General features: G+C 50.4%; 1 protein-coding gene and 1 long non-coding RNA gene across 9 annotated transcripts in view; one reads left to right on the top strand and one right to left on the bottom strand.

The window, feature by feature from the left end:
• Positions 1 to 26,377, bottom strand: part of Pitpnm2 (phosphatidylinositol transfer protein membrane associated 2) — a 138,998-nt gene that overhangs the window by 77,412 nt on the left and 35,209 nt on the right. Inside the window, exon 1 of one of the 8 annotated variants that reach the window (XM_057764538.1) lies at positions 3,137 to 3,355. The exons of 6 other annotated variants lie outside the window; for them this stretch is intronic. The gene's annotated coding sequence lies outside the window, so the exon portion shown is untranslated. Of the gene's footprint in view, positions 1 to 1,027; positions 1,196 to 3,136; positions 3,356 to 26,377 lie in introns of those variants that run through there. One more of the 8 variants, XM_057764539.1, reaches the window with a different exon arrangement.
• LOC130871214 (uncharacterized) lies at positions 2,876 to 9,061 on the top strand. The gene is made up of 4 exons (XR_009056836.1): positions 2,876 to 3,157; positions 5,284 to 5,394; positions 5,924 to 6,071; positions 7,984 to 9,061. It is a non-coding gene; the product is annotated as an uncharacterized LOC130871214 (long non-coding RNA).

Genomic DNA, 26,377 nt, shown 5'->3' with positions numbered 1-26,377 from the left:
ATGCAAGCATATGCCCCACATTTATACACACATCACAAACCACACAAGCTATGCACTCTCAGATGCGCGTATTCTACATATTCACACATCCCAGATAGTTGTACATACACACCACTCACAGAGGCTTGCATCTCAGCACACCTTAAGCTTATCAGTCTCTCTCTGATAATCCCCTCGCTTGGGGCCAGAGATCTTCAGTGAGTGAGCAGCTGCGCGCTTCTCTTACAGATGAACATGCCAATCTCTGTAAATCCCCAAACACTGTTGTACAAGATAAGGAGAGAGGGATAGGAGAAGGTGAGCTCTCTTTCTAGAAGTGGACAAGGACAATCTGCATTACTCAGGTAAGACTGAGCTGAAAAAAAATGAGTAAAAGCACAAGTGCGTGGTCCTGCAGTGCTGGGAACAAATATTAAGATCATGCAAGCATGAGCAGAATGTCAATAGATACATGAGCTCCTGCTAGCAGAAGGGGCACATGTGTTTGTGTGTGGTTTATGCTCATGTACATGTGGATATGCACATGCATGTGTAAGTGTGTACATACTTAGGAATAGCCTGAACAAGTGCTGCATGTTGTGCGTTCATGTATACATGTGCATAAGTGCACAAAGATGTGAGCGTGTGTACATACATATGTATGTATGTGTTCAAGGAAATCACAAGAACACAGGGGAATGTTTAACTCATGAACTTCCTTCTTCCTGCACAGTTGAGGTCATTCAGTAAATACCCCCAAGAGACTTTTTAAGAGCTAAGGACAGGGTGCCTTAAGAGGGGACAGAGGTTCAACCTCCCAGACAGATGCTGTCCTAAGCCTCAGAATCCCTGAACAGGGGCAGAGCTGCCTGTCTCGCCTGGGCATAGCCTAGTGGTCAACCTAGAACAGGAGAAATGCGTCAAACTTGACCCGTACAGCATCAGGGCTTCATGAGGTCTGCACAAAGCACAGGCTCCCCCAGCTTCCCGCCATCCCTTCCCTGAATCCCGGTGCTCCTGTCAAATTAAAGAAGAAAGAACCACTCACCGCCTGAAAGCCAGCCAATACGGTGATTATTCCAGTTTTCCTGGAATGAGCCTTCCACACTCTCGCTGGCTGAAGCCATCGGCAGCCAGGGTTCCCACCTCTCCAAGCTGCTCTCACACCCTCTGCAGCTCCCCAAGATGCTTTCAAGTAAGTCAGTGCTATGTGCAATCTCGCAATCACAATTACACTTGGGAGCATCCACTAAGCAAGGACTTGGGTGGGAGGAGGCAGGGCTGGAGGGCGGCACTCAGGGTCTACCTGGGATACAAGCAGTTGGAGGTGGAGCCTGCCTCTCCTTCTGCGCTCAACTCTGGCTGTCCTTTCTGGGTTTGCCAAATGAATGATCTGAATGGGTGCTTGTCTGGTCCTGGGGGAGCATGAAAGACTCCAAGACAGAAGGACCTGCTGTGATAGCAGCAGTGGTGGTGGCAGTACTGGACCAGCCTCCCACAGAAGCTGAGAGCAGAGATGAAAAAGGAGCTGCACTTGAGGGCTTGCCTTTACGTGTCATATCATATTTTCCATTCTCAGACAAACAAAACAAAACCAGCACACGGCCTCCCCAGCACCAACAGCTCGTAAACCCATCAGAATTCACAGCCAGTCAACAACCCCAGACATGGGTAATGCCATTAGGAAGCCTGCACAGCACCAGATGCCAGGAGGGTCTTGGTGAGTGCAGAGCCTGGAAGCTCTGCTGCGCCTGCAGGCACACAACCTCCTTGTCCTGCCCATCAGGGTTGTTTTACTGCTCAGAAGGAGGCACTAGGAACATAGTCTATGGCAGCTCTCTTGTAGTTTTAAAGAAAGGGGTCATGGGAGAGATAGATCCAACCACAAAGCTACACAGGCCTTGAGCTGCTGTTGAGGTTCTGATGCCATTATCAAAGCAATCTGTCAGGGAGAATGTAGAATCAAAAACAGAGCACAATCAGGTGGCCACGGCCTGACTTATCAACACGATCTTGAGTTTGCTATCCTCTATTCATCTGGCGAGCTAACGTGTGTCTCACCCTCGGTCTCATACCACCTGACAACTCAGGACCACACCTGAATGCTCAACACCTCTGCAGGCAGTCTCCTGAGCTGGGTACCACTTTCAGGGTTGGATATGGATTCCCTGACACCACACCAAACTTTGATGCTCCCCATGAGTCAGACAGGGCCACTTGGTATGTGCTTTTCTATTTAAAGATCAGACAGGGCTTACACACAGACACCATTCAAGCCTGTAGCTTCTAAGAACTGGGTGCTAAATCCGGTATCTTCGGCCCTCACTTTCCATCAACACAGGAGATGTTCTTGTTGACAACCAAGGATTTTTTTTTTTCCACTGCCAGCTGCACAGGAAGGAGGGGCCATGGGGGAGCTGCCTGTCCCCTGGGCTGGGCTATAGAGGGGTCAACACCACCAACTCCTCTGAATGCCTTTCCCAGGGTGGGAAGAGATGGAGAATGCTCCCCCACCATTCTGAGAATCCCATTTGAAAGCAGCTGTGCTGGGTGGCAGTCCCAAGGCATCAGGGTGTGTGAAGATGGACACAGTACATACCCACAGGACCAGTCCACCTGAAGTCAGCTAGGAGATGAGTCTCCTGACATCATCCTCTTTTTTTTTTTTTTTTTTTTTTTTTTGACATCATCCTCTTGAAATCATGGTGGAGGGACAAACATCCCCACACTGAGTGCCCATTTTCATAGGATTAAGGACTAGTCAGTTAGAAAGCTAGGCAGCCTGTAGCCAGAGCTCTGCCCGCTGGGGGGCACGTGAGCGTCTCTAAATTTCCTTCTTTCCTTGGTGCGACCACGCTCTAGGAAAGCAGGCTGCTCGTGCTCTAGCAGTCACAGGCACAACGGGAAGTGCAGCAGCGCACCGTCTCTGGCCCCCAGAGGAAGACAGGAGCTGGGCTATTCAGGAGAGGGGCTGTGTACCCCAACTCTGCTGTGACAGGCAGTGCTCCGGCAGGCCAGACCAGGCCTCTCCCTGCAGCTCTCCCTCTATCCCAGCTTTTTGGAGAGAAAGCAAACAGACCCTTGACCAGATGGAGCCTTCCTCGCTAATAAACCTAGCCTAAGGCTGAGACATGTTCAAGAAGAAGCAGAAAATTACCTTTCAGGAAGCCAATGTGAGGTAAGGGAGGGGGTACAAAGTACCAGGGCTGGAGCCTCGCGCAGCAGGAGCTGGCTGGGGCCCCTCTCAGCAGCCCCATCCTGTAGACTCTGCTGGCTGCCCATGTGCAGGTCTCAGAGAGCCGCCCCCAGCCTGCAGTGCTACAGGCAGCTCATGCCTGGAAGTGCCAGCACACAGTACCCTGGCTGTATGAGGAGCCACCAGACAGGGACAACGGAGGCAAAAGGAAGGCAAGCAGGAGAGGAAGGGGTGGGGAGTGGAGCGGGAGGGCGGGAAGGAGGGAGAATTGATTCTCTCTCCTCCACTGGGACCACTGAGCTAAGTTGCCATGGAGAAAGGGGAGCCGCTGGCAGAGCTCGAGGCGGGCGGAGGAGCCATATGCCAGGGGAAGGCGTCAGCAGAGCCAATCCCACAGTTCTGCTGTGGCAACCTCCCCAAACAGGCCTTGGCCTGTGCACCAAGGCAGGGTGGGGCATGGCTGGACGGTGGGCGAAAACAGTCCTCCACTACCGTTACCCTGAAGAAAAGAGAAGCCCAGAAAGCTTCCCCCCTCTCTCAGGTTGTTTCTCTACCCTTCAGCTGGGACCCTGGACCTGTCTCTTTTTCATGCCACTAACCTCATGCAGCTTTCTCAGAACCCAAGGTCAAAGTCCCAGGAACAGAGACCCAGTCCCCTCCCCAGGATTTTCAGAAGCACTGCCACTCTATCCTTGCCTCCTGTTTCTAAAACTCAGCCACCAAACCCTGAGTCATAGTTTTCCACCCTCAGGAAGGAGGGGATGCCCACCCACAGGAAGGCTTCTGTGGCCCAGAGCCACTCAGGCAGGAAGCCAAGATGGGAGGTTGCTGGGCACCTGCTGGTTAAAGAAGGGACCATAGCATGGGCACCCTGGACCAGGCCTACTTTGGGCCGTATCTCCCACCTGCATACTCCCAACCTTACAACTGCTGTGCAAACCCCACGGCTTTGCCCCCGGCCCCACACAGGCTCTGTGCTGCAGAGGTGACTGGGGGAAGCGCAGGAGCCTGGGCTGGAGTCTCGTTCCCTCTTTGGAGCTCACAGAGCCATCGCAAGTCTGGTCACATCTCTGTGCTTTCATTTCCTTGGTACAAACCGAGACAAGACCATTTTCTCTTCCAAGCTGCACTTCTGGGGGCACCGTGATGCTGGCAGACTTAGGGAAAGCTGAGGCTGTGGACACTGTGTCCCTTCCTGCTCCATTTGGAAGCAAGGGTGGGGGCAGCATCCAATGCTCTGTCTCCCCTGTGCACTTGGCTGGCAAACTTTAGGTCAGAGCATGGAGCAAACAGCAGTGTTCCCACGCCTGTTGCTCTTGAGGGAACATCTGAGGGCAACTATACCCAACCTGCCTCTGAAACCTGCAGCCAAGGAAACATTTTTTTCTTCCTAGCTCCCCCAACAATAATTTGTTATGAAAATGCCCCTGCAAATGAATAAGTCAGAAAACGTTATAAAGAGCACATACATATATTCACTGCCCAGATTCCTACTGTGTCCTCACTTTTCTATTGTAAAATACACACAACACATAATTGACCATTCTCGTCAATTTAGAGCGTGCACTTCAGTGGCATGAAGAATATCCACAATGTGGTAAAGCCACCACCTCTATCTAGTTGCCCAGATCTGCATCACCTGAAAGGAGACACATGGGAGAGCCACTCCCTGACCACCGGCTTAATCTACTGTCCAGACAAGCTTGCTTTGGGTGCTTCATGCAAATGGAATTACAAAGTGCATGCAACCTTTTGGGACTGCCTTCTTTCACTTAAAATGTTCTCAAAGTTAATACAATGCCATACCCTATGCAGGCTGCTTTGTTCCCTCACGGCAGAGTAACATTCTGTTGATTAGATAGACCTCATTGTACATATGTACACATCACAGGATGGACATGTGGGTTATTTCTACATGTGAGTTTTCCTCTTATTCCTCCACCGCCTCCCAGAACCCGAGGAAGTGCTCTGGGCACTTCATCTCCAAGCCCCAAGAGACCCTAAATGGAATGTTTAGCCACCTGTCTTTCCAATAAGCAAAGCTCACCCGTATCTGACATGGTGATGAAGGCAGAAGACTCCAAGTAGCCTTAGTCTCCTCTGTCCAGGGAAGCTGCCAGCTGAGCAGGAGGACTCATGAGTACTCCCACTTCATGCCTTCTCTGACAGATGAAGCTAGGTTCCAGTGCCACCAGCATTCCTGGCTGTGCTGTAAACTGGTGAGTGTTCCCCTCTTTCAGCCTCTCAAGTCTCTATCTTATGGCATTGCTCCAGAGACAAGGTGCTGCCTAACGCAACACTGTATGGCGATGGCCACACTCTATGCCTGCACCAGCCAGGGCAGTCGTTGCTATCCCACAGGTCTAAGTGGCCACTGAGACTCAAAATGTGGCTAGTATCAGTGGGAGATAGAACCTTTCATTTGGTTTCACATTTATTTATAAATGAAATTAAAGATTCACATGGAGCTATGATGATTGCCAAGGACAGGTCAGCTATAAAGGTAGAAGAAATAATGGCCTATCTCCTCAACCTCTGTCTTTCCTCCCTCTACTTACCTCAGCTGCCTGGATGTGGGGATCTGTCTATCTGCAGCCTGGCTCAGGGGCTGTCTAGAAGGACAGCGGGTATGTGGTGGGGCTCTCAGGGAACCAGACAGACAGCAGCTGGGGAGTAGGCTCCTTAGACTCCATAATGACAAGAGTCTCTGAACCTCTGACCTGGAGCCTCCTCTCTGCCCTGTTCTAGAACCACTGCCTTCCCTCGTCTCCCCGAGCAACTCCTGAGGTCATCTCTGGAATGTCTTCGAGATTGGAACTTTCCTACCATCTCCATGCAGTGGCAGAACCCTGTTTGGTTATGCAGAGTACAACCTTGGTTCCGGGCTAGGCTGAGGGTAGGTTGCTCAGCGAGACCACTCCCCCGCTCCCCCCCCCGCTCCCCCCACCCCCCGTTGCTGTTCCCAGTGCATAGATGGTCTCACATGATCCTAGACCACACTCTGATCCTGCCTAGCATATGTGGGACCACAGTAATGTGGCCATGAAGACTGCAACAAATGGGGCAAATTTAAACATAGCCACAGCTAGCCTCAATCTCTGTGGTTTCTACATCCAGAGAGTCAGCCGACTACAGGCTGAAATGAAAATATTGAGGAAAAAAAATCCTGTCTGTACTGAGCATGTGCAGAATTCTTTCTCGACATTATTCCCTGAATGGTGTCACTGTGGAAATGGTGCAGTGTGGAAGTTCCTCACACAGTTCTACGGAGTGTTTGGCACTCCAGGTAACCTAGAGAGGTGGGTAAGGTGTCCAGGAGGACATGTGCAGGTCACATGCAGTACTCTGCCTTCTACAGGAGGGGCTGGTACACTGGGGGCGACTGTTCTCCTATCCTGAGCTGGCAGGTGCTGCTGAGGGCAGGTCTGTTCCCTTCCTGCAAAGCTCTCCCTTGCCTCCAAGCTTCTTAAGCTCCAAGAACAGAAGGCTCAGGGGACCCACCACAAACCTGTAGGGACATCTTGCCTCCCACAGCTCAAAACCCCAAGTGGCCTCCCTGCCTTATCCCTGCTGTCCAGACTGGGGTCCACCTCTTCCCACAGGGCACTTATTCTGGCACGGTCTCCTCCTGTTAGCCTCTGCCCAAGTCCATTTTACTCGGGTCTTCTGACCACTTACTCAGTTAACCCCGACTCCTGTCCTGGTATTCCCTTGATCATCTCATTTTTTCATGATATCAATCCTTACCTAACATACAATGTACTATTCGCTGTTTTTATTTTCCAAATGGAGGTAAATGTTAACATTTATTATCCTGATAGCTTGTAAGTGCTTTGTTCAGTGACACTGAGAACATTAACATGGCTATGCGGCCTCACTACTAGTTCTATAACCTTTTCATCTCCTAAACCAAATCTACACTCATACACGCTAACTCCTCTCCCACCTCACGCTGGTACCCTCCATTTTACTTCTGTCTCTATGACTCTGACTCCAGTGACCACTTGGCAGCATCATTACAGCACGGGATTACACCACTGTCCTTCTAGGCTTGACTTCTTTCACTTAGCAGTCCATCCGTGCTGCAGCATGTTCCTTTCTCATGCTTGTCATGCTGGCCAGGGTAGCACAGGTTTTTGTTCTCAGTACTTGGGATTTAATCTAGTAGGTGGATCTCTGTTAGTTTGACACCAGCCTAGCGTACAGATAAGGTTCCAGGACAGCCAGGACTACACAGAGAAACCCTGTCTCAAAAAACCAAAACCAACCAAATAAAAAAAAAAAACACAACTGTCTACCTCACTAGAATGAAGGCTTCTAAGCGGTTATTCATAGTTGTATCCCAGGGTATATACATAAGAATACCTGGTACACAACAGGCACTGAGCGAATGTTCTGAACGGATGAATAATGGGTGAGTACTCAGGCAGAGGGATGAAAGAATGGACAGACAGGTGAATGGGAAACGGACGGACGGCAGGATGACTGAATGCACAACAATAGATGGATGGAGGAGCTGCAAGTTAGTACTTCACTTCGCAGGTCTCTGCCAGGCCCAGCGTTAGATGCAGACTTGATTCCTGGTCCTACCCAATGACGTAGCCACTTGTCCTGAAGCCCAAGCCCACCACCCTTAAGGTGTGGCCATATTTAGTGTGGCAGGACTCTCCCCAAAACTTCACTATGGCTCTTCTCATATGGTTAGCCCCTTTAGGGTATTCTTCTCAGATGTGGCGTATCCAGGGAGAACTTTCTAGAGAACTAAGAATTCCTAATTACAGTGTGTATTTGTTTTGTTTCTGAAACAGGGTCTCACCATATAGCCCTGGCTGGCCTAGAACTCCTATCTCTGCCTCCTGGATGCTAGAATTAAAGTCTTGTGCCATGATGCAGGACTCCCAGCCACCATCTAAAGATGCCTAGGAGACTCAGTACAGAGAGAAGCAGAGAAGAGAGTGGGAGGCCCGGAAGTGCCTGGAACACACATCCTACCCAAGGAGCAGAGCCTTGTGGAGGGTAGGCTGAGGGCTGGCCTTCAGTCCTGCTCTGCAGCGGGGCCCACGACCCTGGAGGCAACTCACCTCTCACCTTTTCCACATCCTGCCTAGCTATTTACAGCCATCTTCTCTCTCAAAACTACTTTACTCATCTTTTTTTCTGAGCTGGACAGACTTGTAAATTGAAGACAAGAGGACCCCACCTTCGAATCCAGGAGGCTTCATGATATGACCGTACTTGTCTGGGTCTGCCTGCACCCCTTGTCTTGGGCTGGGTCCTCAGGGTCTGTGAGTCAGGCAGACCTCAACTTGGGGATCCTATAAAGCTCAGAGGTCACCTCAAAGTTACTCTCTGCTCTAGGAGAAATGAGCACTGTGGCAGCAGAGGACAGCTGTACCTTTAAATGATCTGGCCACAGATAGGAAAAACATTTGCACTCCGTGGCTGTTTGCATCTTTGGTTATTTTTAGGGTGAACCCAGTTGCCTCCCCTTGGAACCAGATGAAGCCCCAGAGGAGGCACGTAGTCCTTTTTCCCAGATGGGGGGTCCTGCTCCTGCTTCCCTGGGAATGAAGTCTTGAACACGGCTATCTGGGGGACCCGCCCCCCAGCGTTACACAGTGCACTCCACTCGGGCTCACTTGAGGGATCGAGGCACCAAAAGCATCTTTGCTACTATTGTGAAAATCTGCTGCCGACGTCAGGGCCACCTACCTGCACCCAGAGAGCCCCTTGCCACTCCCGGAGTCTGAAGGGAAGACGATGTGATGCAATCCCCTACCTCCAACCAGCAGTCCCAGCTGATGGGAATGTCTGGCTGGCGTATTTCTAGAACAAGCGGCAATTAGAGGCGATCTTCTCTCCTGCCCCCCCCTCCCCAAAACAGAAATAAATCAGTGCTACCAATCTCCCAGCTAATGATTTCCTCCATTAAATTAAAAAGAAGAAGAAAATGTTTTTTAAAATGGATTACCAGCCCTGTGCTTTCAGAGACCACATGACCTGTCAGCTTCTCTCAAGTCCGGATGCATCAAGGCCCCTCGATTAATTTTTAATAAATAAGACAATCACAGTGTAAGAATCACCACCAGCCTTCCTCCCCCCGCCCCCGCGCCCTTCACACTGGAACACAGGGATGGCCCTTAGCTGACTCAGGCACAGAGAACTCTTTCCATTTCACAAATGGGAAGCAAGGCAGGGATGAGCAGCACTTAGGCACTCAGCCCAGGATGCTATGGAGCTGTGGGAGCATGGAGTGTGGAGCAGGGTCTGTGCATTTCCAGGTGCTCCGATCTAGAACCCAGAGCTGAGCCCAAGCAGAGACAGCAGGAGTCACTGCCACCTACTGAGTACAGATGGAGGGGCTTCACCTTCTCCTCCCCTTCCTGCATCACTTCATGACACTGCACAGACACCCTGCTTGTTTCAAAATGTCTGCTCCAACCACATCGATGGGCCCAGAAAACATGTTGCCTGGTGGTAGAAGCCAAATTCAAAAGGTCGCATGTCCTGTGAGCCACTCTGTGGCTTGTCCAGCAGAAGGACATCCACAGACAGCATAGTATGGGAAGGAACAGCATTTATCAATGGGCAGAGTATCTGTTAGATAAAAATATTCTGAAAAGCTGGGCAGTGATGGTGCACACCTTTAATCCCAGCACTCAGGAAGCAGAGGCAGGCGGATCTCTAAATTTGAAGCCAGTCTGGTCTACAGAGTGAGTTCCAGGACAGGTTTCAAAGCTACACAGAGAAACCCTGTCTCAAAAAAAAATAAATAAAATAAACAAACAAGCAAAATTCTGAAAGCAGGCTGAGTGATACCACATGGCATGGTGAATACAGTCCATGTGACTGACCTATGTGCTTACAAATGACCAGCGTGGAAGAGTTTACAGTATGTGTAAAATGTCTTATAAAAATACAAGACAACAGAAGGCCACTTTTCAAATGCCATTTGGAAATACAAAAGTGCCAGCCATTCCATGGTGACTATTGCAGGCCCCTCTCTTACCCTTGTGTTGCCCAGTGTCCCTGGGCCAAGGTTTCCTGTTTTGTTGATAGCTTATGGCATGCCAAATGCCAGAGGGCAGGCAGGGCTGTGAAGGCCCAGGGAGCACCTTGTCTGGGAGGGACAGAGGGGTCTTTGTACTGGCCATCTCCTCTCTCTGGAATGCATAGCCCCAGATGTTACATAATTTGCTTCTTTTGTTTATTTGTATTTTTACAGAGAATTTCCTCTCTGACCATCTACAGTCAGAGAGAGGCAGGGAAGATCACTGGGGCCAGGGAGACGGGCACCACAAGCAAGGACAGGAGACCCAGAACCCAGCCTGCTCATGATAAGCACCCAGCCCCGTGGCTCTTTCTGGTTGGAGGAAAGCCATTCTGAACTGACTGCCAAGGGCTGGCACTGCTGTAAACCAGCTAGAGGGCCCTGGCAAGTTCCGTCATCCCTCGGAGGCTTGGGCTCCCTTCTACACTGATGGGGACTTCCTAGTATATATCTCTCCGGTTTTTTCACGGACTACATAAATGACGCACAAACAGTGTTCAGCATATGGCAGGGCCCTGGTCAAGTCATAAATGGTAAGGACAAATGGATTATGACCATAATCTCCCCATCATGCAGGAATGTTCTTCTTAAGAGGATCAGGGCAGCCATCCCAGAAAGCTCAAGAAGGCTACCATGTAACACTAATCACTCAAGGGTGGCCAGGCGCAGGGCTACCCTGAGCCACACTACTAAGGTTCACAACATGCAGATGAACTGATTTGACCCTTTGCTCTATATTTTACATGCATAGAAACCAAATTGCAAAAAGGTTAGTAATTTGCCCCCAGGTCACACAGCTAGGAGGTAATGAAACAGGATTTAAACTCTGCTCCACTCCTCCAGGCTCAAGCTGGTCAACGTTGTTCCATAGCGTATATCAGAAGAAGCAAAGACGGAGGTACAGAGGAGCCTGGAGCAGGCAGAGGCTGACCCCAACTGCTTCCACAGTCCTGACATGGGGAACCTCGGGAAGCCTGAGGGAAAGGTCTCAGAGCACATCTCCTGGGAACCCCACAGGATGGCGGGATAGGCCTGGTGCATCTTGAGTCTCCCCAGGGTCAGGACTGAGAGCTCCATACTGCATTCCCCTAGTCTAGCTGTTTAGGTTAATACAGCATACAGTTAACTCCCTCTGAGCCAGGATTGGGTGCTAAGAGATGATCTCCACACCCCTGGCTTATGAGGTCTTCCAAGACCCCAGAGAACCACAGACACGGGGGTCTTTCACATAGGTGGAAGATTCTATGTGCACGGCAGGAGGGGAAGCTGCTTCCAGCTTGGTGGCATGATGCTAGACTGCCCTCCAAGCAAGTCCCTAGGAATACCTAGAAACTTCCAGCTGGCGACTTATATGCCGCTACAAACAGAACTTCTAAGTGGGTCCTGCTAACCCTCTTGCTCCAGGGGCCCACAGTGAGCAAGTTAAGATGTAGACGTACAGGAAATGATGTCACTGTCTCAAAATCCTCCCAGGACCCCTTTCACATTCAGAATCTTCTCCAAAGTCTTCACCATGACCTGAGTCCCCCAGGATGGCTCTCTGGGGCTCTCTCTTTACTTCCTACGGCCTTTCCTCTCTTGTTCTGTTTAGTCTCACTGTTTCTCAAACGTGCTAAGCATATTTCTATCCCAGGATCACTGCCCCTGTTGCTGCTGCTTTCTTCCTTGGTTTATATAGGTCTGCAGAGATGCCCTTTCCTAGCACCCTATCTAAAACCTCTCTCTACTCCCTTCCCTCGCGTGCTTTTCTTCCTGCATTTACACTGTTGTCCTAGTTACTGTTCTATTGCTGTGGAGAGACATCATGCAAGGTAACTTACAGAAGAAAACATTAAATTGGGATGAGTCCATTATGAGCATGGTGGGGACCATGGCAGTGAAGAGGCAGGAGTGGTGATGGAGCTTACATCTTATCCACAAGCTGGAGACTGAGAGGGATAAAGATACATAGAGACAGAGACAGAAACAGAGAAACTGAGCCTGTCTTGACTTTTAAAAACTCAAGGGCCACCCCCACTTCCTCCAACAAGGCCACACCTCCTTTCCAAAATAGTTCTACTAACTAAGGACCAAATACTCAAATATATGAATCTATGGGGCATTTCTCATCCAAACCACCACAATGATCAAAGCGTATATTTTAGGCAGGGATTTCATGTGGCTTCCTGATCAATCCCCAGTGCTCAAAATACACCTAGCGCACCGGTGGCATTTAAAATATTGGCTGTTGGCTTTAGAAGGTGGACTGGAAGTAGGGTGAAGGTGGGAGTGACAGAGAAATATAGAGCTTAAATAAACAAATGCGAAGTAACTTATATGATAAGCTAAGATTTTCTTTGCCACTACCACCCTTCAAAGGTACCACCCCAAAGGAGTTTTACAGGTGATTCTAACAAACCTCTGAAAAACTGAGGGAAAAGGTTAGTCTTTATGCTAAAAAGGATAAGGAACAGGCACATTTCATTAATAAGATGCCCTTCAAGTAAGCCCTAAAGCAGGAGAGGCAGGAAGCACAAGGACTCATATGCAGTGTCACTGCAACAATGTTGCCTTCTCTGGAAATGTCCTTCTCATGTGGCCTCTGTGTTCCCCCTTTGTCTCTCTCACCCTGGTCACTAATGTCAGCCTGATCACTAATGACACACTGCTTATATGTCCAATTCTGACTAATTAAAAGACAAAATAGGAATTACATCTCCTTCAGTCCTAAAAACATAGCAGGTATTCAGACATGGTTAAGAGAATGTGTAGCATATATGAAACGCTCAAGACAGATGACGCGTAAGAGAAGCCTTCAAGGGCTGCCGCTGTGGGCACAGGGGGTCACAGTGTCTTGGCTGGCTGGTTCTAAGCCATCCTTAAACATGTGCAGTGAGCACAGGTGGCAGGACCTTGGTACGCTGAGAGCACTAGAGTTTGTCTTTTTCAGGTTCCTTCTGTGAGCAAGAAAGTGACAAACAGAAGTCACGCCTCCTCCCCAGCAAGGCTGAGGGGCACCTAAAAGGACGATGCTATCTAGCTGTCTACTTCTTTATGAAGCTCCATCTGAGGTCCTTTTTCCTCCTGGTGTAGGCTGGGGAACAAAGTGAGAAACCTGGAAGCAAGGCTGGCATCTCAAGCGGCCAACAGGTCAAGCTGAGGGAGAGGGAGAAGAACATAGAGGAGACTTTCCCTCCACATTCACAAGGGTCCAGACATCCCTGCTTCATCCCGGTACTGCCATTCATCAGACAAGTCTGAGACGTCCCCGCCACACTGCTCTAGAACGAGGCTGATCTTTCACAGCCTCATCAGCCCTTGGGTACAGACCATGAAGCAGGGGCATCACTGGGACCTTCCAGACCATGGATACAGCAAAGCAAGGCTCTTTACGGAAACCCTGCTATGGCCATCAAGACATGCAGATACACATCAGAGCCACCAAGAGGCACCTTTGCAGAAAATAAAACAGTTTTGCCCTGGATACGAAGATGCCTCAGTCCAGGACAAAAGGAACTTGGTAGGCACAGAGCCCTGTGCAAGATCTTATGGCTGTGTAAAACAGCACCCACCCTAAATAATGGTTCAGATAATAACCATTCACTACCTTACACTGGCTGGTGGCTGTGCTCTGGGTCATTCAACAGCCATAATAAGTTGGCCAGGGCAGGGGCTATGGTCATCTGAAAGCTTTGCTAAGGCTACAAGGGCCACTTCTGAAGAACCCACTTATGTGACTGACATCAGGTATAGGCTGATGGCCAGAAGTCTACCCCTGAATCTCACCATAATTCCAGAACTTTCCAGAGAGCTTCTCCATAGTCCCCACAAGACAGCAGCTTTCAGGAACAAATGATGCAAGAGAAAAAACAGAGAAAGCTCCTCTGTCTTTTATAATTTTGTCTTAAAAGTGACACTTCACTTGCAACACCCTACTAGATACACAGGACAGCCCCTCGATGTGGGAGGGGACAACATACGGGTATGACCATGGAGGCAGGACCCTGGAGGCCACCTGCATGGCCACACTGTGCGCCAACCTTTGATCCTACCTTGTCCTTTCATCTTCCAGGCAGTCCTTGAAGGCAGGCATTTTATCTCTTTACAGATACAGACACGAAGCCCAGAGAAGGCAACTGCCTAAGTCCTGTTGGTCATTAAAGGCCAGCCAGTGTCTGGTCTAGTTCGGCTAATTCCCAATGAAAATCTTCTGGACAACTTGGGCTCCAAGGGGGCCAGAGGCCTGGCCAGCGATACAGCCATGTTACAGGACTGCTCCTCAAGAGCCAGTAGTTTAGGGCCAACAAGATGGCTCCGTAGTAAAGGCACTTGCCACTAAGCCTGGGACCTGAGGGTGACCCCTTGGGCCCTTGTGATAGGAGAGAACTGACTCCACCCATGTGTCATGGACTCTGTACTCCCCTCATACACATGTACAAACATATCAAAATAAATATTTTTTAAAAGACCCAGCAACTGCTCTAGGTATCTTAATTTACCTCCATCCTCCATGACTGTCAAAGATTCCTGTTGGCCCCTGTCCAGCTTTCTTGGGCAGAGAGACCTAGTACTGAGCTAGGTGGTGACATGGTCATAGACACACAGGTGGCCGAGAAGCAGGAAGGGCTTGGATCACTCACAGTCATTCCCTTGCTGCCAGGCCTGGCTGCCCAGCTGTAGGTGGTCTTACAGAAACAGCCAGGAGCATCTCCTCTCTCTATCTGACCACCCCACCACCTGCAGAGGTGCCTGACTTCACAGCAGGGTCCCTGTCCTGAGCCACTTCATTAGGAGGCCACCTGCTTGAGGTGCTTGAGTGACCTGCGGCAGCAGGTGCCACCTCATGGGGTGTGCAATTTACAGCCACTCAGAAGTATAGTACCCAGGTGACAAATGCATTGGCTGCCAGCTGCCAGAGCCTCCTGGTCTCACAGGAGAACATAACTGAGGCTTATCCATTTTCCCCACTTTGTTCTTACACCACTCATGAGAAGAAAGAAGCAACCCAATCTATACATCTAACTTTTCCACCCGGAGCTCCATGGTTCAGGGTACAAGGAACTCTTCCCCTGTGTGGTGAAAGTTGGCTGAGGTCAATGAGACTCAAGCTGGCATACCACTCACCCAGAGAGCCAGTTCTAGCTACTGAAACTGGCACACAGACATGCCACATGCAAAGCAAGCACTAGGTGGGCCATGCTGACTCACACAGGAATGCACCTTCCTATTGACCCCAGCCCACAGAAGCCTGGCTGCTGGCCTGAAGTTTCTCACAGAAGACAAGCCACCATCTGGGCTGTTTCATGACCTTGGAGAGTCACGCTATCCTGTCCACCTACAACCTGTGAGACCATGTTCACGGCAGTATCCTCTTCTCTCACTCATCTTGGGGGTGGCTGGGTTGCAAGGGGAACTCAATTACTGGCTCCTGTCAGGCACCAGTCGGAGAGGCACTCTGATTTCCTTGTTCCTTCACTTTGTTTTAGAGGCTGAGGGATCCCTAGGGTGGGGTAGCCCCCTAGTCAGCATTCAGCTTGTATGGACGGTGATAGGTCACTTCATGAAGCTGAGGGTTGTGTCTGAGACCCCAGTGGTACCTTTGGACTAAGAACTAGCAGAAAGGGGCTCTTCCTGTGAATAAAAGGACCCCATTTTCCAGAAAGCACTGCGGCAGGGCATAAACATGGTCAGCAATCACTGTTTGAAAAGACAGACAATCAGAGCAAGATTAAACAAATATTTAACTGCCTTTCCTCTAATGCCTAGGCTGTTATCAATCACACTGGTTCTAATCTGGGTTCAATTTCCGGATCTGCCTGCAAGCCTCCTCCAGGCCTCAGATCTGCTCCTCAAAGAAGAAACTGAAGAGGCTCTGGGGCTCCCGCCTCCTGCTGTGGCCTCCTCAGGCACAGCTGTGTCTGCCTTGGATTAGCCCTGTCCTCACGACCTACAAGATCTCCCTGAGTCCTGAAAAGAGAAAATGAAAACCTCCAGGCAACCTGGGAGACCCCCATTTTACAGGTCTCATCAGTGTTCCTGACAACCAGCTGTGTAAGAGAGGTTGTCGGGCTCAGCCTCTAAGTTGATCCCCGAGGGCCTCTGGGAAGCTGCTTCTGTTTACATTCCCCACCAGTGTGCCCATCCCCCTGTCCCCTCACTAACTCATAACTGTATTAAGATGTAGAGTCATCCTTTAAAAACTCATTGGCCACCAAATGGGGTTTGCTCACATGATGCAATGACTCAGCCATAAATAAGGAATGACGGACTGATCCACGCTATGAGGATAACATGAAAACATCATGTTGGGCGACAGATACCAGAGTAAGTCAAGACTACAGGATTCTATCTCAATGCAGCATCTAGGACAGGCGATAAGACAGACACAGATTAGCCTGGGGAAGAGGGTCTGAAGAGAAGTGGAGGGTTCTGAGGAGATGAACACATTTTTAAGTTGACTGTGGTGATAATTACACAATTCAGAATATTTTAAACAATGCCAGGATCAGCACTTTAAATGGGTAGACTGAATGGTATGTGACTATCTCAATATTTTTAAATATTTATCTTGAATAAATATTTAATTTAGAATGCTTATTTTTAAATGCAGGAATTAATAAACTAACCCAAGTTCAGCCCTGCTGAAGGTGACTCCAGGTAAAGGCCCTACACTCCCATGTGCCTTCTCTCCTCTTACCCTTGGGGAAGTAGCTCGCATCCCCCTCTCAGAACCACCCACCTGGGGCTGGAGCTGGGCTGGAGAACACAGATGTCAGCTCTATGGAATGATCCAGATGGAGTTCAGAGACCCATCAGACAGAATGTGGTCCCCCACACCCCATATATTTCATCCTCCCTACCCTGCATAAAGCTGGATTGCCAATGAACAGGGTTATCTTGTCTCTGAAATAACAGCAAGGACAAACAGGCACCTGAGCAGAGACAGCCACCAGTACTCATCAGGCTCAGCTGTCTCCTGCCCCCACTGACTACCAGCACAAGACACCCAGAGTCTCAGAAGCTGGGGAGGCAGGGCCAGTGGGGCTTAGAACAGAGTGTAAGATGGCACAGAGCCAGCAGGCCTAGGCTGGGCTGGAACTGTCTGAATGCTCTGGCCAGAGGCAGGACAACCTGCTTTCCAGGGACCAGCCCCTCAACTCAGACAAAGGCCCTCTTCTCTAGCCATTTGAGCAAGAGATGTGGGCTAGCCCATATGGAAAGCATGGGGGCTATGGAGCCAGTTTTGCCACATCCTAGGGTCCCCAGTTTTTTGTTGTGGAACTGCTAGCCTGGCCAGGAGAACTAGGCAGTGCTTTTCAGAAGTTCTTGTCTCATCTGAAGTTCATCATCCCTGGGGAACCACAGACTTAGAGGGGTGGCTTGGGCTCAGAGTAACAGCTTAGTCTGGAGCGGACAGAACTAAAGTAGTTAGGGAATGTGGAACCCTGAGGTACGTTCAGATGCTCAGAAAGCTCAGAGGTGGCTTCCCAGGTAAGGCAATCCTGACTGGCCCCAGTTTGGGACCCAACATCCTTAGGTTACACTGAAGGGCAGCTGGCCAAGGCCTGTGTTTGCCCCAAAGCTTCAAATCTGGTGCATGTGGCTCACACATGATGTCACCGAGGTCTCCATCGGCCTCTCTAGCCCAGGAAAGTCAGCTTAAGTGCTCTGGAGACATTATCCAAACAGCTGCCTTTAACTCTGGCCATAAAGCAAGAGACTGTGGAAGCTGACCACTGGAGAGTTCTTCCCTCACAGCACCGTAAATCACGCCCTCCATCTGCACTGGCCAGACAGAACTCTGTCAGAGCCCAGGCCAGGGCCACGGAGTCCTTCAGGCCTGCCAGCTTCCAGATGGTTGAGGAGGAGGATGGCAGCCTGCAGATGTGTCCACACTTCATCCAGACCTATTCCAGCCTGGAACAAGTTCTTTCAGCTCTATCCTTAAGCCTGGGCCAGTGGGGGTCAGGCCAAAGGAAGGAAGGGGAAAAGAAACAGAAGGTTTCATAGTCTCCCCAACCTTCTGGTGCTAGCACCCTACTAACCTTTACTGCCCAGTGAGGGAAGAATGAAGCAGCAACCACCCACTCAGTGCCAGCAGAAGGTGGATTGGACTGTGTGCTGTGGGCCCAACCACTCATGCAGACCAAGAAGCTAAGCTGGAGTAGCTTGCTCAAGGTCATCTGGTTGGATCCTGATCTCTGACCAGAGGCCTATTCCCATTCTTCTTAGCTGTTCTTCCACAACCGAGGGAAGGAGGTGGGCACCATAGCAGGCAAGAGACCTAGTCAGGCAGGCACCAACTCCTCTGCTTTCACCAGTCACAGCCTTCCTGAGCCTCAGTTTCTCCCTCTGTCACCACTGCCTTAAAGGGACAGCTAAGTGACCAGCTGTATTGGCTGCCCTGCCCTAGCCTGTTTCATATAACTCTGCATACGCACCAGGTGGGTGACATTTTAGGGTTCCCATTTCACAACGTGACAAGTGAAAGCTTAGGAGGGACAGCATCAGACAGCCCAAGGGCACAGAGTGGCCTTCTCTCAGACTGGAATGCGGAACCTCCAGCAAGCACTTACTTGTTTTCCTAGGAGGCAGATGCACAGACAACAGCCCAGCTTGGCCAGAGGTACAAATAGAAAGAGTCAGCTTGATAAGGAAGCCAGGAGAGTATAGCAAGCTGTAGCATGGATTGTATGACCACTGGCTAGGAAGCAGATGGAGCAAGACAGAGGGTTCTAGAAAGTCTCTGGGGTCCCTCCATATCCCAGCAACTTCATGAGTTTCCCACATCCCTGCTGAGGGGGAGAACAATAGCTGCAGGTACCAGGATGGCCTAGGTGTTCTGTGGGTACCTGGTGTGTGGCCCTCCCCCTTCTGGGGTGAGTTTCCCCAACTGAGAAGAGGTCTAGAACTGAAGGGCTGGATAGAGGGTCTGCATAGGAACAGCAGAGCTGTTGATTTTTCATTACCAGCCCTTCACAAACACCACCTCTGTCCTCAGCCTCATTTCATCACCCTATTTATCAGTCCACGCTGGCAAAACCACACACACAACAGTATTTAGATCATGAGACTGTGGTCTAGTCTGCACTCAGGGCTCTGTGGTCCCTGAGAAGATGTGTTTATCTGTTCCTTACACAGCATGCTTTCTTTGTTCACTTTTCTTTGGAGGCTGAAGTTCTGGGTTCTGCATCACCACAGAGGTGAATGGATCCAATTGGCAAGCAGGGATTCAAACACTGTGTTAAGGAGCAGCCTGTGCAACTTAGGGATGTGGGAGCTTGTCAAGAAAGACCTAGGCCAATTTCTGGGGTACTGGTTATCTCTGCTGTAGGCCTGGCTACTGGCTTTGGCCAAGCTTGCTGGACAAAGTCACCCTTGAAGAGGAGAGCTAAGCAAATTGGAACCGATGGCTCTGTGCTTGTCACAAGCCCCTGCAAGCCTCAGCTCATGGCCACTCAGCACTGCCATCTTTAGAAACAACTGTCTCTTGGGCATGCACCCATGAGCACATACCCCAATTTTACAGGACCTCATGAAAAGAAATAGGGAAAAGAGGAAAGAAAAACCTTCCAGGTATTCCACAAAGACATTGTAATGTGTGCCCCCATTCCCTGCCTGTCACTCACACAAAGTCAAATGAAGCTTCTAAAATACACACCAGCTCCTGGCATTCCTCTAAAGCCCCTCGACATTCTCCTCCACTCCCAGATGCCATCTAAGCTTCACCCTGCACAAGATTCCACTTGGTTCTTCCCTCAGCCCAGCTTCCCCCAGCATAGTTCGACCAGGCACCACAGCCAGAATTCCAGGCTGTCCATAACAGACAGGGGCTTGCAGTGCTTCCTTCCCTTGCATACCCAACCCCACGTCTGTGCTCAGCAAACAGCCTTCTCTACAACCCAGTTCATATGTCAGCACCAGAGCAGAAGCCCCAGCTCCTATAGAGTGTGGTTGTCATTTGCATGGGTATCATAAAAGCATAGCGCCTTGTCTCCTCCTGTGGCTTAAGAGTGCCTTGAAACCAAGAGCCAGACCTAGTTCATCCTGGCAGTAATACTGAGCACACAGAGTGCACACTTAAGACTAAGCAGCAAGTCCTTGCATATGTTACCCACTCAATAGGCCAAAGTGGTCCTGTGCTTTCCTTTGTCTCCTGAAGCCCTATAGCACAGGGAATACATGGGGAAAGGGAACATGATTCCCTCCCTCAAAGCTACTCTCATACAAGACAGCCTACTCTTGCAATCTCCAAAATACTCAGGGAATCATTTATCTATACAATATTAATACACGCCACTTCTCGCTAGGTCCAGCTTCATGCTCCAATGCTCAGCCCTTGTTAAATGAGGCCACAGAGGGGCTCCCGGGGCGTCACTTCTCATGACTGGTGACTGCATGGCCATGGTACTTTCTTCATGGTGAGTTCCCAAGATCCTTGCCAGCTTACCGACTTTTAACCTTTCCACAAGAAGTGAAGCATCTCTTGAGCACAGCACAATCCCCATCCAGCAGCCCCAGGTAATTGCTTCTGGCTGAGAGGAGGCGGAGGAGGAAAAAGACAGGGAAGGGAAGGCGCAAGGAGAGGAACTACAGGATGCCAAGAAAGGCAGGAAGATGGAGACAGGCGTGAGTGGAGGTGGGGGACAGCCACAGGTCAGGGAACAGCTGGAATTCCTGCCTGTGTGAACTCAGCCCAAACTAGGGTCACCTGGTGAGCTGGCCTGGGGTCCGGCAGTGGGAACAGAGATGGGCAGAGATAAACTGTGCTCTCACAAAGAGGGTGGGTTTGGGAAGGGCAAATGAGATATATGATAGCCTCCAGCAGGAGCACTGCCTCTTCCTCCTCAGATCTGCTACACCAAGAGAAACTGAGAGGACTGAAGGCTGCAGGGACATATTTTTATATTCCCCATGCCATGTGGCTTTCCCCAGGACCCGCTTGCTGGATCACTTGACATTTCCCTTCTACAATGGTTACTTGGTATTGAAGAAGAAGACCACAGCAGTTCATCCTGCTATCTACAGCCCCTAACATATACTGCAGTCTTTTTCTTCCATCTCCTTAGCAGAACCTCTCTCCACCCCTCCTCTACTGTGATCCCACAGGAACAAGTGTGCTCAGGCAGGGAGTTGGGGAGGGAGTGGATTTCTCTGAGTGCACACACACAAGCACGCTAGCCTGGCAGCAGCAGTGGTGGCATGGCTGGGGAGGTGTTCCAGCAGACTTATTTATAGCCGAGCCCCCGTCCACACGCTCCCCCAATGCTGCCTGCCTGCCTGCCACTGGGGCTTTTCAATCTGTGTCTATATTTATCACTTGAAGCCGTTGGGATAATGGCAAGGCCAGAAATAGCCTTGAAGACATTCACGTGAAGCTGATGGACAGGTCCCCAGATCCCAGGTTGACCTCACCCTAACATCTGCCTCTTGGCAGTAGGGAATGGGGAACAGCTGGATGCAGCCTGGGCAGGCAGTTGCAGACAGATGGGAACAACATAATCCCTCTTTTCCTGCTGGCCTTAGCCCCTGTAGTGAGGCAGGGGACACATCTGAACTGATATATCGCAGCTGCCAGGCTGAGGGGAGACTGAAGGTGACATGCTTTCTTGACGTCAGCGTGCTAATCGGAGCAGACCTTCCAGCTCAGAAAGGAGAAGAGAACCAAGGCAGCAGGTCCAGGCTCACCGAAAGCGGGTCATTGCTACCCTAGGGAACAGCCCTCCAGTCTGACCCTCAAATCGAACCTGGAATGTGCCTGTGGGGGAGATGGAGACTGTGTCCTGCTTCTTACATACCCAACACCTTTCAACCTCAGTTTGGAGACAAGCCCCTGCTCCATCTCCAATGTCATGGTAGGAGAAGTCAGCATTCTGAAGGCCTAACATCATCCTCCAAAAAATGTTGAAGCAGACACTGGGGTCAGAAGCTAATGACACTGTGTTCTGGGCTCTTCCAGAAAAGTGATACGCTGAGGTCCCATACAACTGCTGTTCTTCCATGGGGAGAGGGGCAATCTACAGAGCTCTCTGAGAAACTGGGCTCTGGGCGCTCGAGAGACCTGCAATAGATCAAGTGGAGCTTCAGGGATAGATCAGAACCATAACTAGGTGCTAAAGATGCAGCGGAGAGCCAGGGTAAGGTCAGAAACATGTGGATGAAAAATGAGGTTCCTTCTGCTGGTAGCAAATACACAGGGCCGCAGAAACAGCCACAAAGACAGTGAGTTCCTTGAATCCCATGTTCTCCAAGTCTCTCCCAACAGCTGTGCTGTGGGATCAGCCTCTGTCCTGCCCCCTCCTCCAGTCTTACACTTGAGCGGCCCAGCACTTCCTGGAACTTGGATCCACACACAACTCTGAGTGCTAAAGGTGCTGATTTGTGCCATTCTGTCTGCTTTCTCCCGTTCTCCCTCTTCTAAGAGATCTTCCCGCTTTGGGCAGCTAACTGTTGTCTTCTCACTTCCCTGGCTGCACTGCTGGCATCTCCAGCCATGAATCACAAGCTCTAAACTACATTTGTCCCTCCATTCCAGACTAAATATTCTTCTACCTCATTGGATCCTACTTCCTGGCCAGATGAGAGCATGAACACACCAGGGTGGTGACCAGGACAAAGGCAGATCTGGGCGCTCTTGTCTTCCTTGCCAGCGCTGTTTGTTGGGGAACTGCTGCTCTGCTGGGGTCTGTCAACAGAGGCAGTAGCAGGGGAAGAGACCCACCTTCCTGCTTGTAGGCTGCCGGCCATACCTACAGTGCTGGGGCTTCCCAGGAGGCATTTTTCTTTCTTTCTTTTTTCTTTTAAAAAAACATTTACAGGCTGGGAATGGTAGTGTATATGCTTAATCTCTGTGTATGGGAGGAAGAGGCAGGAAGATCTCTGTGAGTTCAAGGCCAGCCTAATCTACATAGAGAATTCCAGGCCAATCAGGGCTACGCGGTGAGATCTTGCCAAAAAAAAAAAGGGGGGGGGAGGAAGGAAGGAAGGAAGGAAGGAAGGAAGGAAGGAAGGAAGGAAGGCAGGCAGGCAGGCAGGCAGGCAGGAAGGAAGGAAGGAAGGAAGGAAGGAAGGAAGGAAGGAAGGAAGGAAGGAGAAAAGAGGAAAGGCCAGCTCTAAAGGGCACAGGCAGGCAGGGCCTGGCATAGCCACAGCAGCTGACATGTGTACAATAATTTTGGTCCTAGGACTCCACAGACGTTTACCTGCTCAGTCCTCTCAGAGACTTAGAGTAAACCCTGACACTGCTCATCTCATGGATGGGGAAAGTGAGGCAGAGAGAGCTAAGGGGACCTGCTAAGGTGCCTCAGGCAGATTGCCATAGAGCCAAGACCAGCACACTGTGGGGTACCTGCTAAAGACCTGACACTGCAAAGCTCACCATCTTTTCCAAGTCTAAATTACCTTTGGGGGATCCTTCCTAGCTGTTCAAAAACTGCACCTGTCCCCCCCGCTGCACACCCCAGACAATCAAGCCTATTATTTCCAGTGGAAAGGAAAAATGCTGGGGTAAAAGGTACAGAAAAGAAAGAAGGGTAGGGAGCTGAAGGGAAGTTGGGGAAAGGGGAGAATCAACCAAAGTGAAGTACGTATGGAAAGCTATTCCTTTGGAAGCTAATTAAAAAACAGGTTTTTAAAAGGACACCTGTGACATCAGATGGGCCAGCCCTGGGTGGCTGGTGACACAGAAGGTCCCTTGCTGGGATGCCACCAGTGCACTCCCTGACTTGGGCTTTAATGAAGTCCTCCAGAATGAAGTACCAGGGAATGACCATGACCGTCTCCCCAGAACACCTGTCCTCTGAATGACAAATGGGGAAGAGTGAAGCTTAGCTGAAGGAGGAAGGAACCTGGGGAGTGCGGACCCTAAGGAGAAGCATTCTCTGGGGAGAGTAGAGGACGGTTCTCCTTGAGCCCCACACAACACAGCCTGACTTCCTTTTATTCGGGCACAGCTCCAACACAGAGCACATTTAACCCAGGCCGGTCTGATAACTGACCTACCGAGGACACTGCTCAATCCAGGGGTAAATCAGCAACCCCCTTTTCATAGAAGACAAAAAGATTAAGTCCTGAAGTTATCACAATGTGGGAAACAGCACTCAGCCTTGGAGGCCCCAGTCACAGGGGTCCTAGAGCACCGGACTACACCTAAGAGTCCCAGCAGAAATGACAGAGGCCATCTGAGCAAAGCAAGTCAGACGCGCAGGCCAGTACGGAAGGAGGCTGTGCAGGGGGCTGCAGCCTGGTGCAGGATGCTGAGAGAACTAGAAAGTGCATCTTCACAGCCCCACAGTCCTTTGGACAGGGAACTTGTCTTTGGTTTTGTTTTCTGGGGTTTTATTTTGCTTTGTTGGAAACTTAGTAGTCAGCTGAAATTCTCAGTTCAGCCTCCTGAGTGCAGTCACAGCTACAAGCCACTATGCTCAGCCTCTTGGCTATGTTTTCAGGCCAGAAAGGGTCTCTGGGTGCTTTGTTGCCCTCACCCTCTATCCTCGGGTGCCAGCAACTGATTTTCCAGAAGTTTGTTGTGCACAGATGCCTGGAGTCTGGCCACGCCTCCCGCCACCCAGGCCTGGCCCTGCTGCTCTGCCTATGATAGCATGTTCTTACCCATGTACTGTGACTGCCAGGTTATTCACCAGAGCAAAGGGCAGGTGCCAGAGGCAGTCTGTAAAGCGGCCAGAGGCAGCAATTTCCATGTTTGTATGGCAAATGGACCAGGCTGAGTTAAACAGCACAAAGGAAAATCAAACTGGATGTTTGCTTCCACTTTGGCCTACAAACTCATAGTTCCTCAAGAAAACAGAAACAAGATCTTCCTCTACCTTCTTCAGGTGGCCCTTCTGCACAGGACACCCAGGTCCTACTTTCTGGACCTAGGGGATAGCACAGGCCTCTTCTATCTACTGGCTAGAGAACTATAATGGTTGTCATTAGAAACACAGTGACCAGAACCCCTTCCGAAGAGACAGCAAGGAGACACGGGAGAGCAATGGTGTCAAGAGCACAGCAGGTCCTCCTGGCTGTAAGTGATATCCATTCTCAGTGACACAGCTGGACTTCTGTGTCCCTTTATCACAACAGGCAAAACCACAGACTGAAGAGGACCACCACGGTGGACATGAGCTCTGGCGGTACGCACTGGAGTATCTGGAGGCTATGGAGGCTGTTTCATACCTTAGATCAATGATCCCTGCCCTTGGCCAGTTTTGCACGTCTCAAACACGGACATTTTGCCCCACCTCTACCACACACGCCTTGGCTGACCTGTCAGCTCCTGAAGGGCAGGACAGTCTCTCCCTGGCCTCTGCCCTCCCCTCAGCAGAAGCTCAGTCAAAGCTGAATAAAGAGTACCATGAGCTTTGGCTTTGATTTGCCCAAGGCCTTAGATATCACAAACACCGCAATCCAACTAGAGTCAGAATCTTGGGCAGTGGCCCAGACAGAGCTGCTGAAGGCCTGGAGTGCCAAGAACCTTCAGCATGCAAAGCCTCGGGCCCTGCCCATAGCGGAGGCTGCCACCCACGGTGTTGCTGGCATTGCAAGATATCACTGCTCAGCTGTAGCAGTGTGGGGCAGGCTCTTTTGCCTGTGGCTCATATGCCTGTACACAAGGGACCACCCAGCTCTGCTGCAAACTACGGGATTTAAGATTCCAGAATCCCAAATCTGCTTGGCTCTGTCACTTGATTTTGGACACAAAACTTCCTTTACTGGGCTTCAATTTCCTTTCTCCACAGGTTACATTAAAAGTCAGATCAGAGCTGGGCGGTGGTGGCGCACGCCTTTAATCCCAGCACTCGGGAGGCAGAGGCAGGCGGATCTCTGGGAGTTCAAGGCCAGCCTGGTCTACAAGAGCTAGTTCCAGGACGGGAACCAAAACCACAGAGAAACCCTGTCTCGAAAAAAAAAAAAAAAAAGTCAGATCAGAAGGTCTCCTGGGTCCTCCAAGGCTACAAAACCCTTTTAAATGTGGATAAAGAGTCCTTCCAGGAATACTTGAAGACAGACCTAGAGCTCAACGGGCACTCCTAGGTCCAAGCACCCCGACCCCTTTACTGCAGTTGTTCCTGTGCTTCTGCAGCCTGTGAACACAGCAGCCACAGGCTGATCCTGGTCCTCAGCTGTCCAGACGCTTTCACGGCCTCATGCCACTCAAAGTCAAGGTCAAG

Source organism: Chionomys nivalis, chromosome 3 (assembly GCF_950005125.1).
Source record: "Chionomys nivalis chromosome 3, mChiNiv1.1, whole genome shotgun sequence".
Lineage (NCBI taxonomy): Eukaryota > Metazoa > Chordata > Mammalia > Rodentia > Cricetidae > Chionomys > Chionomys nivalis.
This window is presented reverse-complemented; position numbering and strand designations above follow the sequence as displayed.